The sequence below is a fragment of the Eubalaena glacialis genome, chromosome 8, assembly GCF_028564815.1.
Source record: "Eubalaena glacialis isolate mEubGla1 chromosome 8, mEubGla1.1.hap2.+ XY, whole genome shotgun sequence".
NCBI classification, from domain to species: domain Eukaryota; kingdom Metazoa; phylum Chordata; class Mammalia; order Artiodactyla; family Balaenidae; genus Eubalaena; species Eubalaena glacialis.
In genome coordinates, this window is record NC_083723.1 from 107,593,811 (window position 1) to 107,607,043 (window position 13,233).

At 52.1% G+C, this 13,233-nt stretch overlaps 1 long non-coding RNA gene across 15 annotated transcripts in view; it reads left to right on the forward strand.

Annotated features, from left to right (window-relative positions):
* Window positions 1-13,233, forward strand: part of LOC133096891 (uncharacterized) — a 401,345-nt gene that overhangs the window by 914 nt on the left and 387,198 nt on the right. For 14 of the 15 annotated variants that reach the window (XR_009701892.1, XR_009701876.1, XR_009701887.1 and 11 more), the window contains exon 1: window positions 1,949-2,157. The exons of the other annotated variant lie outside the window; for it this stretch is intronic. This is a non-coding gene — a long non-coding RNA (uncharacterized LOC133096891). Of the gene's footprint in view, window positions 1-1,948; window positions 2,158-13,233 lie in introns of those variants that run through there. 15 annotated transcript variants of the gene reach the window in all.

The following is a 13,233-nucleotide window of genomic DNA, read 5'->3' on the forward strand; positions in this document are numbered from 1 at the left end:
CCTGTGTGTGTAGGGACATCAGGGAGCAGCAGAAAGCCGACCAGGGTGGGCTGCGTATTTTTTTTAATTAGAGTGATGGCAGGCAGCTGTTGCCGCTTGCTTGCTTTATTTAGTCCCTGGTTTCTGATTTTCTGATGAAACCTTCTGGTGCTATTTGCTGACGCTGGAGGCCATCCTGAGTTCTGAAAACACAGCGGGGCCCAGCTGCTCCCCTTGGGCCTCCGCCGAGGAGGGTCAGCTCGCCAGTGGGCAGGAAACAGCCGGCAGCCAGGACAGTGCCCTCCACCTGGGTGCCAGCCCAGAGCCCTCATTAGGACCATGATCCGGGGAGAAGAAAGTCACTTGAGTCCCCAAGTCAATCCCGTGACTTGACGAAACTGCCCTTTTCTTTCATGAACCTGATGCTCACACGCATCCTTTCCTGGGACCGGGTGCTGATTAGGATACACACCCAGCTGGTGGTCCTGGGTGTGGTGTGCTGGCTGATAGCTGTTCTGACGGGGGTTTTTACATATTTCAAGTTATCACACTGCTAGAAACAAGGATGAACAAAAGATGTTCTCTGCCCTCAAGGAGCACGCCTGGGTGAGGGTGAAGTTTTGGCAACTGGATAAACCAAGCGCCGAGACATAAAGTGCATCAAAAAATCAGCTTCCGCTAATGTTTATCTCCCTGAGCTGAACCCACATGTTGCCTAGTCCCTCTGCCCCATTTCCAAAGTCTGGACTGTTTTTCTTTGATTTCTTCTGGGTCTCCCCAAGGTTTTCACCTCGGAGTAACTGGTGCTTGGGCTGGCTTGCCCGCCTTTGCTCTGCAAGGAGCCCTTCTCGCAAATCTCAGGGCCTTGTGGGGTTTTCATTCCTCAGACCCACCATTCATGCTGTTCCCCTCCACCTCCCTAGGAAACTTTGTGTTACAACCTTTGGCTTCCTGAATGTCTCTGTGGAACTTCCGGCCTGCTCCACCCTCCTATGAATGTCCCTCCAACTCGAATTCTGCTCCATGGTCTCTTTGTAAAGCCCCTTAGTTCTCTGGGGACTGTCACGGCTGCCAGCGGCCACTATTTTCCAGGCCCAACCCCATGCTTCGCAGGCCCCGGCCTTCCGTGGGCTTCCAGTGACCTCAGGTGTCCCCTACTTTTCAGCCTCTTGGCTCCTCCTTTCCAGCTCTGATGAAGTAAGGTGGCTTTGCATCCTCTCAGCTGGCGGGGGCAAGCAAAGCGCAGAGGGGGGCGGTGGAACACGCCACGGGGTTCTGGAAGGTCTCGCTGCTCTGTGGGGCAGGGGTGGAGTGCCCGCCTGGGGAGCAGACCCAGCATTTCTGGAATGGGCCTGGGACGGGAAGGGGGTGGGCAGTGACCAAAAATAGACCTGGATCCGTCCTGGGGCACCCACGGAAAGTGCTGGTGTGGAGCAGGGTGGGACGCCATTTCCCTGATCTCATCCAGCGTCTGTTTTCCTTTGCCTCCCCTGGTTCAGGGCCGCCCCAGCTGCGCTTTTTGTCATTGAGCGTTTATCAGGGCTCACTTCCTGCTGTGGCCTGCTCCTTTCTCTGCCTGTGTTGTCAACCTGAGCCCCAGGGTGCAGGCAGGGCAGGCTGGACCTTCCCCTAAGAGCAGGGGCTCGTCAGAAAGCCCATTCTGCTGGAGGGTGTGTACCGGGGGGTGGCCTCAAACTTCCCTTTCAGACCTTCTCCTTGAACTGGGTAGTGATTCACCCAGAACAATGACGTGATCACAGGGGCATGCCTGGGGCTGACGGCCAGGCCTCTGGGTCATGGGGTGGGGGGGTGCCCTGGAGCACTCAGGAAAGGCCTCAGCGTGTTGACCCCGATGACTGGCTGAGACCCACCCTGTGAGGCCGAGCTGAGGTTTGGGCTGCTGAGCCTAGAGGGGGGCGGCGGATACAAAAGAAACACATTAGAGACACAGTGGCCGGGAGAGGATGGCCAGTCCCCAACCACAGGGCATCTCTGGAAAGTGCTGGCAAAGCACCTGGGGGAAGGCGACTTGGTGAGGTGCAGCCAGCTCCCCCTCAGTGCTGGAGGGATGCAGAGGAGAGGGCAGAGAGAATCAGGGACTCCAAGTCACAGAGGAGCCGGCATCCACTCCGTCCACCCCTCGCTGCCCAGACGAGGAAACCGAGCCCACCCGGAGAGGTGAGGGGTTCGGGTCTTGATGTCCCAGCTGCAGGGGGGGCCAGCGGCCCTGCAGCTAAGCTCCTGGTCATGGCTCTTTCCACCCACCTTGAGACAGTGCCTGGGGGGTGAAGCACTTGAGCTGGGAGGTGGGGTTTCCTGGTGTTGGGACACTGAGATCACCGCAGGGGACAGCAATTAGGGACTCCTGGCAGATGGATGGACTGGCCTACCCTTGGAATTTTCTTATTTCTCTCTCGTCATCTGTGTTCACCCAACTTGTGTTGTCTTCTCCTCTCTGGTTGGGTCTCTCTCCTCCCTCCTCGTCCTGTTGGGCATGGATGCTGGCAAGAAGCCTGCATTTTTCCTCCTGATCCATTCTGGTTCCCAACCAGTTTTGTCTCGTAGTCGCCAAGCATGGTTTGAGGGAGCAGAGTGAAGGGCAAATGAACCAGAGGACGAGGCTTCAAGGCTTCTTCCCTTGAAGGGTGTGGTGCCCACAGATACCCATGGAAGAGCCAGCATGTGCTGGGGCCGGGCTGAGCGCTGAGTTACAGCCAGGAGGAGACGTGGTCCCTGCGCTCAGCTCACTGTTTCGTGGGGGAGACTGACGACTGTACAAGTAACTCGGGTATTAAAGAGAATGGGGTGAGGGCTCCAACCGTGACAGTGACCTAAGCCACGTATGGTGGGTGGGACTTGGCTCAGCTCCGCTTCTTTCCTTCGTTTTTTTGGTTGGTTGGTTGGTTGGCACGTTCACTGGTTCGTTCCTTCCTCCCTCCCTCTCTCCCTTCCTCCCCTCTTCCCTCTCTCCTTACCTCCCTCCCTTCCTTTGCTCTTTCCACGGTCTTGGATTTGCCCTTTGGGCACTGAGCCTTAATTTCCAGCTTCTTGCCAGATACTTCCACCTGGCTGTCCCCGCCCAACATGTCCCCCACACCTCAGTCTTTTCTTCCCCATACCTGCTTCTCTTAATTTCCCATCTCAGATGAAAGCATCGCTCTGTGGCCCCAGCCAGAAACCTCTGGTGTTGTTTTAACTTCCTCCCTCTTCCTCATATACACACGTCCAGTAAAGGATGTGTGAGGACCACCTCCAAAACTCTTCCCAGTCCGCCCATCACTTCTCTCTACCCACATGGCCATGATGAACACGGGCTCCCACCATCTCTCTCCCAGACCACTGCAGGGGTCTCCTGCCCTGTGCTCCTGGTGTCCTCCTTTAAAGTACAGACCTGCCAGGAACGTTTCTAAAACACAAATCAGATTATTTACTGGACAGCATGTATATTGGAATCATTATGGACCAGGCACCATTCTAAGTGCTTTATAAATATTAACTCATTTTGTCCTCCTAACAATCTTATGAGGTATGTATGGTTGCAACCATATCTCACAGACTTGAAGATGCCATTAATTGTAAGATGCATCTTCTTTTTGTAGCACCAAAAAAGAAAAATTATGACGCAGTGTATTCTTATCACTTAGAGTTTTTCTTTTGTGTTTAATGAAAGAGCTCCTGTGCATACTTAAGAAGTTTGTAAGTGAAATAAATTAGATATTCTTAAAAATTCCACATCTTCAGAGTTCCACCCTTCTGAATTGTTTTTAAACTCAGAGTTATCAGTATCTATGTTTTTTTCTCACATAATTTCTCAGTGCCATTAAGAGTGAGGCAGGATTTCTTAAAAGTGTGGATTTTCTTTCAAATGACTGACATAGATTCTGCAATATTTGATATGCACACATAGCTGAAGACAACTGTGCTATTATTGCCACCTAGCCAATGATTCTAAGATGATTTTAGATGTTTTAAAATGTGAAAAAAGGTGCATTTGTAATTGTTGAAGTATGTTATCCCATCTGACAGATAAGAAAACCGAGGCACAGAGAGGTTAAACATCTTTCCCAAGGTCACATACCTAGTAAGTGGCAGAGCTGGGACTTGAGCCCAGGCAGTCAGCCTCTGGGGTCTGTGCTTTCCTAGAAAGCCTTTGCTGAAAACCCATTTCCTAGGGCAAATGAAATTCAGACTCTCACCACAACAACATTCAAGTCTTCTGTGACCTGGCCCTGCTTTTTTCTTCTAGCCTCATCAGCCCTTGAGTAGTTTGTGGTCCAGTTGCTCTGGCCCGCTCCCAGCCAGGCCAGTCATACCCTGGGCTTGCACTCCTGTGCCTGCCGCAGTAGAAGAGAACTTAGATGCCGCTCAGAGTTTAAGGCTCCCCTCCAGTGCCACCTCCTTTGGGATACCTCCCCCAGCCCCTTGTTGGTGCTCTCACAGGATTTAGTTTGTTAGGGCCCCGCTGGCAGCCTGCTGAGTACGCAGTGGCCCCTCTGAAAGTATGGGGGCCCCTTGGGGTGGGGCCCAGCTTCCTCCTTGGTGCCGCCCTCCCAGCACAGTGTCCCATCTGTGGGCTCAACCATACCAACCTCCCTTCCCTGCACCTGGACTGACAGGAAACCTGATGGTTTGAGAAGCATTCGGGAGATCTGGAATGTTCTATGCTGTAGTTGCCACTTGAATGTTGACCAGCTGGGGACTCTCTGTTCGTATAAGTAATATCCTGTTCGTGGGGATGTGTTCCTAGCGTCATCCTGAGCTGTAGGAAAAAACGCCTGATTTGGCGTGTTCCAACCTAGAATGCCTCCCTCAAAACCCCTCAGCAACTTATGGGACGCAATGACTCAGGCATTGCTAGCTGGAGGACTCGTGGGTGTACTTGTGTATGTATGTATGCACATGTGTGTGCATGCATGTGTGTGTACGTGTGTGTATGTGTGTGCTTGCCTGCACAGGGCAGGACAGAAGTGTTGGCGGACAGACCTTGTTTTCTGCTAAAATCTCATTTCCTGTGGCTGATGGATTCCGTGGAGGCTCCAGGACCCCCTCTTCCCAGTTCTCGACCGGGGGCCGTGAGCCAGCTGCCCTGGCAGGAGATACTCAGGGCAGCTTGGGACTCCAGCAGTCCTCCTCCACAGAGGGGATGGCAAAAACCCATGTGGGAGAAGAGGAGGAGGATTGTTCCAGGCCTGCTCAGTTATTAAAGATGTCTCAAGATAATGAGGCATAGGGAAGAACAAAGAGACAGAAAAGCAACGAGATGAAAAAATACCACCCTCCGTGCTTTGACTGTCAGGCCCAGGCAGAGGCATTTGGTGGATATTCAGCTGTTTGGAAGAGGGGGTTTCTGGCTGCATCAGGCTGGAGGGTCTCTAGGTGTCCTTGAGGACGTAAGAAAGACCGCCCTGGCTTGAGTATGTGGTCCGCTGAGCTGAGGGGCTGTGTGTCCGATAAGGAGCACCCTGGGTGCTTCCCTCCCTTAAGATCAGGGACTTATCCTCCACGGGCCATTTTGCTCTTAATATCCCACTATGGATAGACTATCTATGATTTTATCCTAAACTTTTGGTACCAATTTATATAACTACCTGGAACTGTCTCTTCAGAGTATTGATGACTCAAGTGGTGTTTTCTTTCCTGTTCTTACCTCTTTCTAAGCTTCCTACTGGTGCTCTGGAATTTGGAGAACCAGCTAGCTGGGTTGTTGATCATAGCCTCCTTGTTTCGACAGATTAAATAAGGAAGGAAGAAAGGAAGGGAAGAAGGAAGGAGGGAAGGAAGAAAGATCTAAATAAATTTATATATTTGATTAAGAGGCATAGCATCTGTGTTTTAAATGTAGATATTTTACACCTGGGGTCAAGCTGCTTCCCTTCGTCCTGGGGAAAGGGTTCTAGCTGAGGTGGCATTGGAGAAGTAATTTTGTTTAAGTGTTAAGTCCTTTAGAAGAGCTAAATTACACTCAGTTATGAATCACTGGTAAACACAAAATCACAGCCGTTTTGTGTCGCTGGCACACCTGCGCACGATGGTTTCTGCGGGGGCACACCTGCAAACACGGCTCCCAGACGTCAGCCTTGCTCAGCCTCCCTCCCCTGAATGACAGTCACCTCCACCCACTACCTCAACGTGTGGCAAAGGGACAGGACGCCAACCCAGGACACGGCAAGACCACGGAAGTCATTAAGAAAAAAGAACCTGCTGGCCTCCCCTTTGCCAAAGTGATTCTAGATGAAAGAGTGCCGGGGGGATGGGGCCAGATGTGCTTGAGAAAGGCTGGCTTTTAGGGTTTTCCTGGGATGTCCTGGGGTTTGAGGTTGATGGTAGCTGCCTCTGGAAGGGGGGTGATTTGAGGACCTTGATGGTCTGCCCAAGGGCTGTCCTTGAGCCTTTTCACGTAGAAAGCTTAGGGTGGCTTTTGGTCGGCATCGTTCTCTCCTGTGAGTCAGGAGCTTTTATGGGAGTGGAATAGGGATCCAAAGTGGTCAGAGCTGTTGACCAGCATGAGGAAACAAACGTCATATTTCAAGGTCCTGACTGATGTGACCTTGAACTACCAGAAGGGGGGGATGGTGATGGTCGAGGAGCACATGGGAAGTGGGGCTCTCCCACCCAGAGGAGGCAATGTTCTTACAGCCCCAGGGCTTGGGGTTTGGAGGTGCTAGAGGTAAAGCCCACGGGAGTGCCAGGAGGGGCTGCAAGGAGGCCTCAGGCTCAGGAGTGGCTGCTGGAGAGAAGACGAGAGCGCAGAGTTGAGGGGCAGAGCTGCCGTGGCTCTGGGGTAACGCTCAGGGGTCGGCTCGCCACACGTGTTAGAGGGGGCTCCTGGGAAGGTCAGGTCCAACCTCAAGGCAAAAGACAGACCCCGGTGGCGAAAGACCTTGCTCCTGTCTGAACTCAGAAGGCTGGAAGACCTCATTTAGGATGAGGGCCAAATCAGCGTGGTCCAGAAGGAGGAATGGAGCCCAAGGCTGGGGGCCGGAGGGAAGAGTTGGGGAGAAGCCTGCAAGCAGCTCATGGATACTTTAAACCTGAGCTGCTCAGGAGAGCAGCCTTCAGCCTGTCGCGGGGCCTGCCAGGGCTGGGCTTCCTGCTAGTCCTGGGGCATCAGGCCCACACACGGCCGAGTGTTTCTGAGCTGGGAGGAAGCTTGGGGACCACTCATCCTCCTCCTCATTTTAGAGTTGGGAAAACTGAGACTCGGAGAGAAGTGATCTTCTCAAGCTCACGTAGCTGAGGATCCACAGTTGCTGATCCTTGGGCCACTGCTCTTTCCGCGGAATCATTTGGTCTCAACAGGGCCAGCCTATGGCAGCGTTTCCTCCCTAGCAGGCCACACCCCCTCTGTGCCTGGACTCAGGTACTCCAGGCAAGGACAAGGCCATTGTCTCTGGAAAACTGCCATTGGAATGAACGTGTGACCACCTGGCAGGAAGGGGTGGCAGGGTCACTCCTCTCTCCCAGAACAGAGACTCCTGAAGATTCAGTGTTTAAGTTAAAGGAATGAATGTCTAAGGGTGGAATTTCAGGCATTGGCCCGTATGTGAGAGTGTTCTTTCTCCAGTGCCTTCAAGCAACTGCCCAGTCCTGGGCTTCTGTACTGATGTTGGCACAGGTGCTGATGCTGGTGTAGTGTAGCCCATCCATTCAAACCTCATGCCTGGCATGGCCATATCTGCACAGGCTGGGAACCAGATGGGGCTTGGTCGTATCTTAGAGGACAGAGAACAGGACCCAGAGTAGACAGGAGGTGACGTGCCACAGAGGCCTGGGAATCCTGCTGGGGCAGGGGGCTTGACCTGTAAGGGGCAGCCTGGGGCTTGTGGGGAATAGCAGAGGGCTTGGGGAGAGCCTCAGATGAACCTGCTGACTACAGTTTCCTTGTCGTGAGCTCTGCGGGCTGCTCAGCATAACCATTCACAGGAGACCAGACAGATACTCACTCCCCCAGAGCCGCCCTTATCACCCAGAGCAACACCAGAGCCGCTGAGAGCAGGTACCTGGAACCGTGGCCCCAGGTCACATTCTTTTCATAAGTGGAATAACACAATGACCCTTTAAACTTCCTTATTAATTGGCTGTGCTGCCGAAAAAGCAGTCCATCACCCCCTCCACCTCCACTCCCGCTCCCTGTTTATGGTTCTGCTGAGGCTGGGCTCTCAGCAGGCTGACATGATGATGAAGGGCAAAGCCCCAGGCCCCTTGCAAGATCCCATGTGAGGGCTGCGGCCAGAGCTGCCTTGCATCCAGAACTCTGCTGTTTAGAGAAGCTTCAAGTGGACTTACGGGCTTCCCCGTTCCTGGTACAACCTGGGGAGTGATGTCAAATGGTGTTGGTAAGGAGCCCTGGAATTCCGGCGGCCCCTTTCCCCCAGCCTCCTTCTCTGGACATATACAAGCCAGGTGATGTACTCTCGTGGAAAGAGAAACACGGGCACCCCCAGAAAGGGGGAACATGGCCCCTGTATTCCACAGCCAGGCATTGGGGCAGTCTTGAGGGGAGACCCCAGAGTGTCTACGTGAGTTAGGGGATGAAGACGATAAATTCAAACACATTTGCATGGCCAGCACTGGGTCTTGGCATTGGGCGGCCGGGCCCCTCTCGATGAGCATCAGGGTCTGGGTCAGCACTGGCGTTTGCAGGAAGTACCTCCAGCTCCAGGTCACCTCTCTGGCTCTGAAGGTGCAGGACATTGGACACAGATAGATGCTCTGGGGGTGGAAGATGAGGGGAAGACGGTGGCAATAGAGCCTGGGTGCTGGCTAGGAAAGCCAGCTCTGCCTGTGTGGGACCCTATTTGACCTTCTTCTTCCAGGGTGCAGTGATGGTCTTTCCCCTCCCCACTTCAGGTAGGGGTGTGACAGGTGTCCTTTGGTGGCCCTGGGGTAGAGCCCTATCTCTTCTGGCTCCTCTCGAACCTGCCCACACCTTTGTAAGTAGAACCTTTATTTAAAAAACTCTCCCACAGTTATCCTAGTGAGAGCATGCTTTTGTTTCCTGCTGGGATGCTGACTGATACAAATAGCAGGACCAATAGATAGAAAATAACCAGTGGAGCAGAGTTGTACCTGAGGCAGAAGAGTGTGTGCGCTAGGAGTCTGGGGGAGTGAGAGTTCATGTGGCCTGGGGCCAGCAGGGAGGAATTCTCAAAGGTCATGGGATCTGGGACCTGGGTGGTGGGAACTGAGGCAACTTTGTGAGGCTCCCAGCACAGTGCCCAGCGAATTCAACAGAATTGAACTGGAAAGCTTGATGATGCCTGGTATTCAGCACTGGCTGCCAGCCACCCCTGCCTGGGTCCCAGTGGGCCACTTGGATTGTTAGGGTGAAGGCTGCACCTGTGCTGGGACGTTTCCCTCTTGGGAGGCCCTGTGCTCTTTGCAGCCTTCCCACGGCCCTTCTCACGTGTTGTCCGGAAGCACAGGTACGAGCGTACACATCCTAGCTGCCAGGTATATTCCGGGTCAAGTGTCCTTGCACGCCTCCCTCCTCCCAGGGCTTAAAACTATGCTTTGCCCAGAGCTAAGTCTAAATAAACATTTATTGACTGAATAAGTGAGTGTATGAATGAATCAATCGAATTCTGTCATTGTTTGAACATCCGATGCGCTCAACACCGTGAGAGGGGCTGGGGGTGCAGAGGCGGGACCTGCCTTGTTAAGGAGCTCCCAGGCTGGTGGAGCAGGCCACCACAAAGGGACCGGGACCGAGTCTGCTGAAAGGCAGGGACAAGGTGAAGAGAGTCCAGAGGAAAGAGGGACCACTCAGAATGGAGCTGGGAAGGGCAGAGAAAGCACCTCAGAGGAGAAGGCATTTGAATGGAGTGTAGACTGTGCCTAGTGGAAAAAGGATGGAGGAGGATTCTAGGCAGAGTAACAGCATGAAAAACATGCCTGAAAAGTGCATGGCATGTTTAGGGAAAGACTAGTGTGGACTTGCTGAAGAGTAGGGTGCTTTTGGAGAGTGGTGAGAGAGGACGCTGAATGGTGGTTGAGGTTGGATTAGGAAGGGCCTGAAGGCTATGGGGAACCAGGAATGATTTTGGAGTAAGGGAGTAACATGACCAGACCTGTGTTTTGGAAAAATACCTCTGGTGGTAGGTGTTCAGGGGGGCTTGGGAGTTTAGGGGCCATTTGGGATATACTGTAGTAATCCAGGTGACAGATGATGAAAACCTGAGAGAGGGTCATGGTGGTGGGGATGGTGAGGAAAGGATAGAGGTGAGAGATACATTGGAAGTAAAACTGATAACATCTCACGGGAAGTGAGCAGGGGTGAAGTCCAAGATGTTGGATGTTTGGCTGCCACCTGATGTGGTTTTTCAGGGAGATAGGGAACCCAGGAGGAGGAGCCAGTTTGGGGAAGGAAATAATTACTTTCTTTTTTTGTTGGCTGCCCCTCATGGCTTGCGGGACCCTTGTTCCCCGACCAGGGTAGAACCCGTGCCCCCTGCAGTGGGAGGGCGGAGTCCTAACCAGTGGACGGTCGGGGAATTCCCGGGAAATGATTCCTTTCATGTCAGTCAAGCTTGAGGTGTCTGTAGGACATTCCCTGACCAGGAGGAGCTAGATGAGGGCTGGAGGTGTGTTCTGGGCTCCATCAGCAGAGGAGTGAGGGTTACACCCGAGGGGAGTGTAGGGCGAGGGGACCGGTGGGCTGAAGAGGGAGCCTTCCATATGCCAGCTTTTAAGGGCAGCCATTGTAGGAACCAGAGAATGGGGTTGGCAGGAGGGCTGGGGGGTCAGAGAGAGGAGAGCCCAGACGGGGTCCCTGAGGCTCAGAGAAGAGTGAAGGATCGGCCCAGTCCGAGCACACAGGGAGCTTGATCAACGCCCCCTGACTGGAAGCATCGCTTCTCCCCATGGAGTTCTGACCTTTTGGGCAGATGGAGAGAGGTGTTATGTCAGGCCTAGGAGCTGGTAAAGAGTTCAGAAAGTCCTAGATGGGCCTCAGAAGGCAGCAGGTGTGATAATCACGCGTCTTCGAATCCTGGGAGTCCAGGCTCCTGCCCACGGACGAGGTGGGCACAGGGGACCCTGGGCTGACACCCTTGGGGTCTCTCTGTGATCCTGTCAGTGGTCAGGGTCTTCAGAAACTTCATCTCTGCGCACCTGCTGGCTCTCTGTATGTAAACAGCTCCCGACTCTCCTGAGCTTCTTAGGAAACTCAAGCTGACGATGCTAAAAACTCTACATTTCAGTGAAAGAGCACCTTGTAGCTTAGGGAAATCAATGCCCGTGTCCCTTCTTAAATCATAATTGGTCAGAGATGAGCAATCCGGAGAATTCATTCACGCTGACTCCATATTATAGACAGAGGAAGCCAAGGCTGGGAGCAGACAGAATGAGGACCCCGCAGTGCTGGCTCAGAGCAGTTCTCAGCTGCTCTGGGGTGGTGGTGCCATGTCCAAGCCCCTCTTCTTTCCAAGAGAAAATGGAAAGAAGTGTCACTTTGCCCTCAGGGGGCAGATGTGCAGAAGAGCCGGGCCGTGTAAGCACGTCACTCTGAGAGGTCCTGGTCTGAGCCCTGAGCTCTGCTGGTTGATGGAGCAGAGGCTAGATGACCCCATGGAAAAGTTAACTTCTGTAGAAGACACCCGTGAGTTAGTTCTAAAGCAAAAAATCAACCCCCCTCACCCCTCTGCTTGCAACCCTCCAGTTGCTTCCTCTGGCCCTTAGATAACCCAAGCTGTGCAGCAAGCCCTACCGGGGCCCTGGTGACCCAGCCCTGCCCTCTCCACCCCTGTCTCTGACTCCTTTGTCCTCTTTCCCTCTGTGCCAGCCACTCTGGCCATCCGTTTCTCAACTTTGTAGCTTGTTCCTGGCTCAAGGTCTTTGTATAAACTGTGTCCTCTGGTTGGAATATCCCCCCGCCCCAGGTCAATCTGTAGGACCCAGCTAAGATGTCCTCTCCCCTGGGAGTCCTTCCCTGACAAGTCTAACTCAAGCCACCCATTCTTTCCTCCTATCCCTAATTATTTTCCTTCATATTCATGGTTATTTCCTTAACAGTTCTTACCACTGTCTGTAATTTTCTCAGACATTTATCTGTTTATGTACCTACCATCTGGCTCCCCTCCCTAGGATGTAAGCGATAGACGGGGACTGTCTTATTCACCATTATGCCCTTGTGCCCGGTACAGAGCCTGGAGCACAGGCGCTCAGCAAAGACATGCTCATTACTGGCGCATATGCCCGACACTGACTGTGTCATGAGCGGGGGTATCACCTAGGACAAGAGTGCTTGTGGTCACCTAGGGCCCAAGCGAGAGAGTGTAGCTGACTCTATAGAAGCCTTTGGCTTTAGGAGGTTGGGTGGTTAAAAGCACAAGTTTTGGTCCCTGGTAGTTGTGAGCTCAAAATCTCAGTTTGCCTCTTGGGAGAGTCTCCTAATTCTGGACACTTCATTTTCCTCATTTTTAAACTTTCTTTTTTTTGCCACACTGTGGCTTGCAGGATCTTAGTTCTCTGACCAGGGATCGACCCCGCACCCTTGGCAGTGAAAGCATGGAGTCCTAACCACTGGACCGCCAGGGAATTCCTAATATGTATGTATGTGTGTATATATACCACACCTTCTTTATCCATTCATCTGTTGATAAACATGTAGGTTGCTTCCATGTCTTGGCTATTGTAAAATAGTGCTGCTATGAACATTGGGTTGCATGTATCTTTTCAAATTAGTGTTTTTGTTTTTTTCTGGATTTATACCCAGGAGTGGAATTGCTGAATCATACAATCGTTCTATTTTTAGTTGTTTGAGGAGCCTCCATACTGTTTTCCATAGTGGCTGTGTTAATTTACATTCTCATCAACAGTGCACAAGTGTTCCCTTTTCTCCACACCCTCTCCAGCATTTATTCTTTGTACATTTTTTGATGATGGCCATTCTGATAGATGTGAGGTGATTATGTCACTGTTGTTTTGACTTGCATTTCTCTAATGATTAGTGATGTTGAGAATCTTTTCATGTGCCTGTTGGCCATCTGTATGTCTTCTTTGGAAAAATTTCTATTCAGGTCTTCTGCCCATTTTTCATTTGGGTTGTTTGGCTTTTTGATATTGAGTTGTATGAGCTGTTCATAGATTTTTGGATATTAATGCCTTGCTGGTCATATAGCCTGCAAATATTTTCTCCCGTTCTGTAGGTTGTCTTTTCGTTTCGTCAGTGGTTTCTCTTGCTGTGCAAAAGGTTTTAAGTTTAATTAGGTCTTATTTGTTTATTTTTGCTTTTATTTCTTTTTCCTTAGGGGA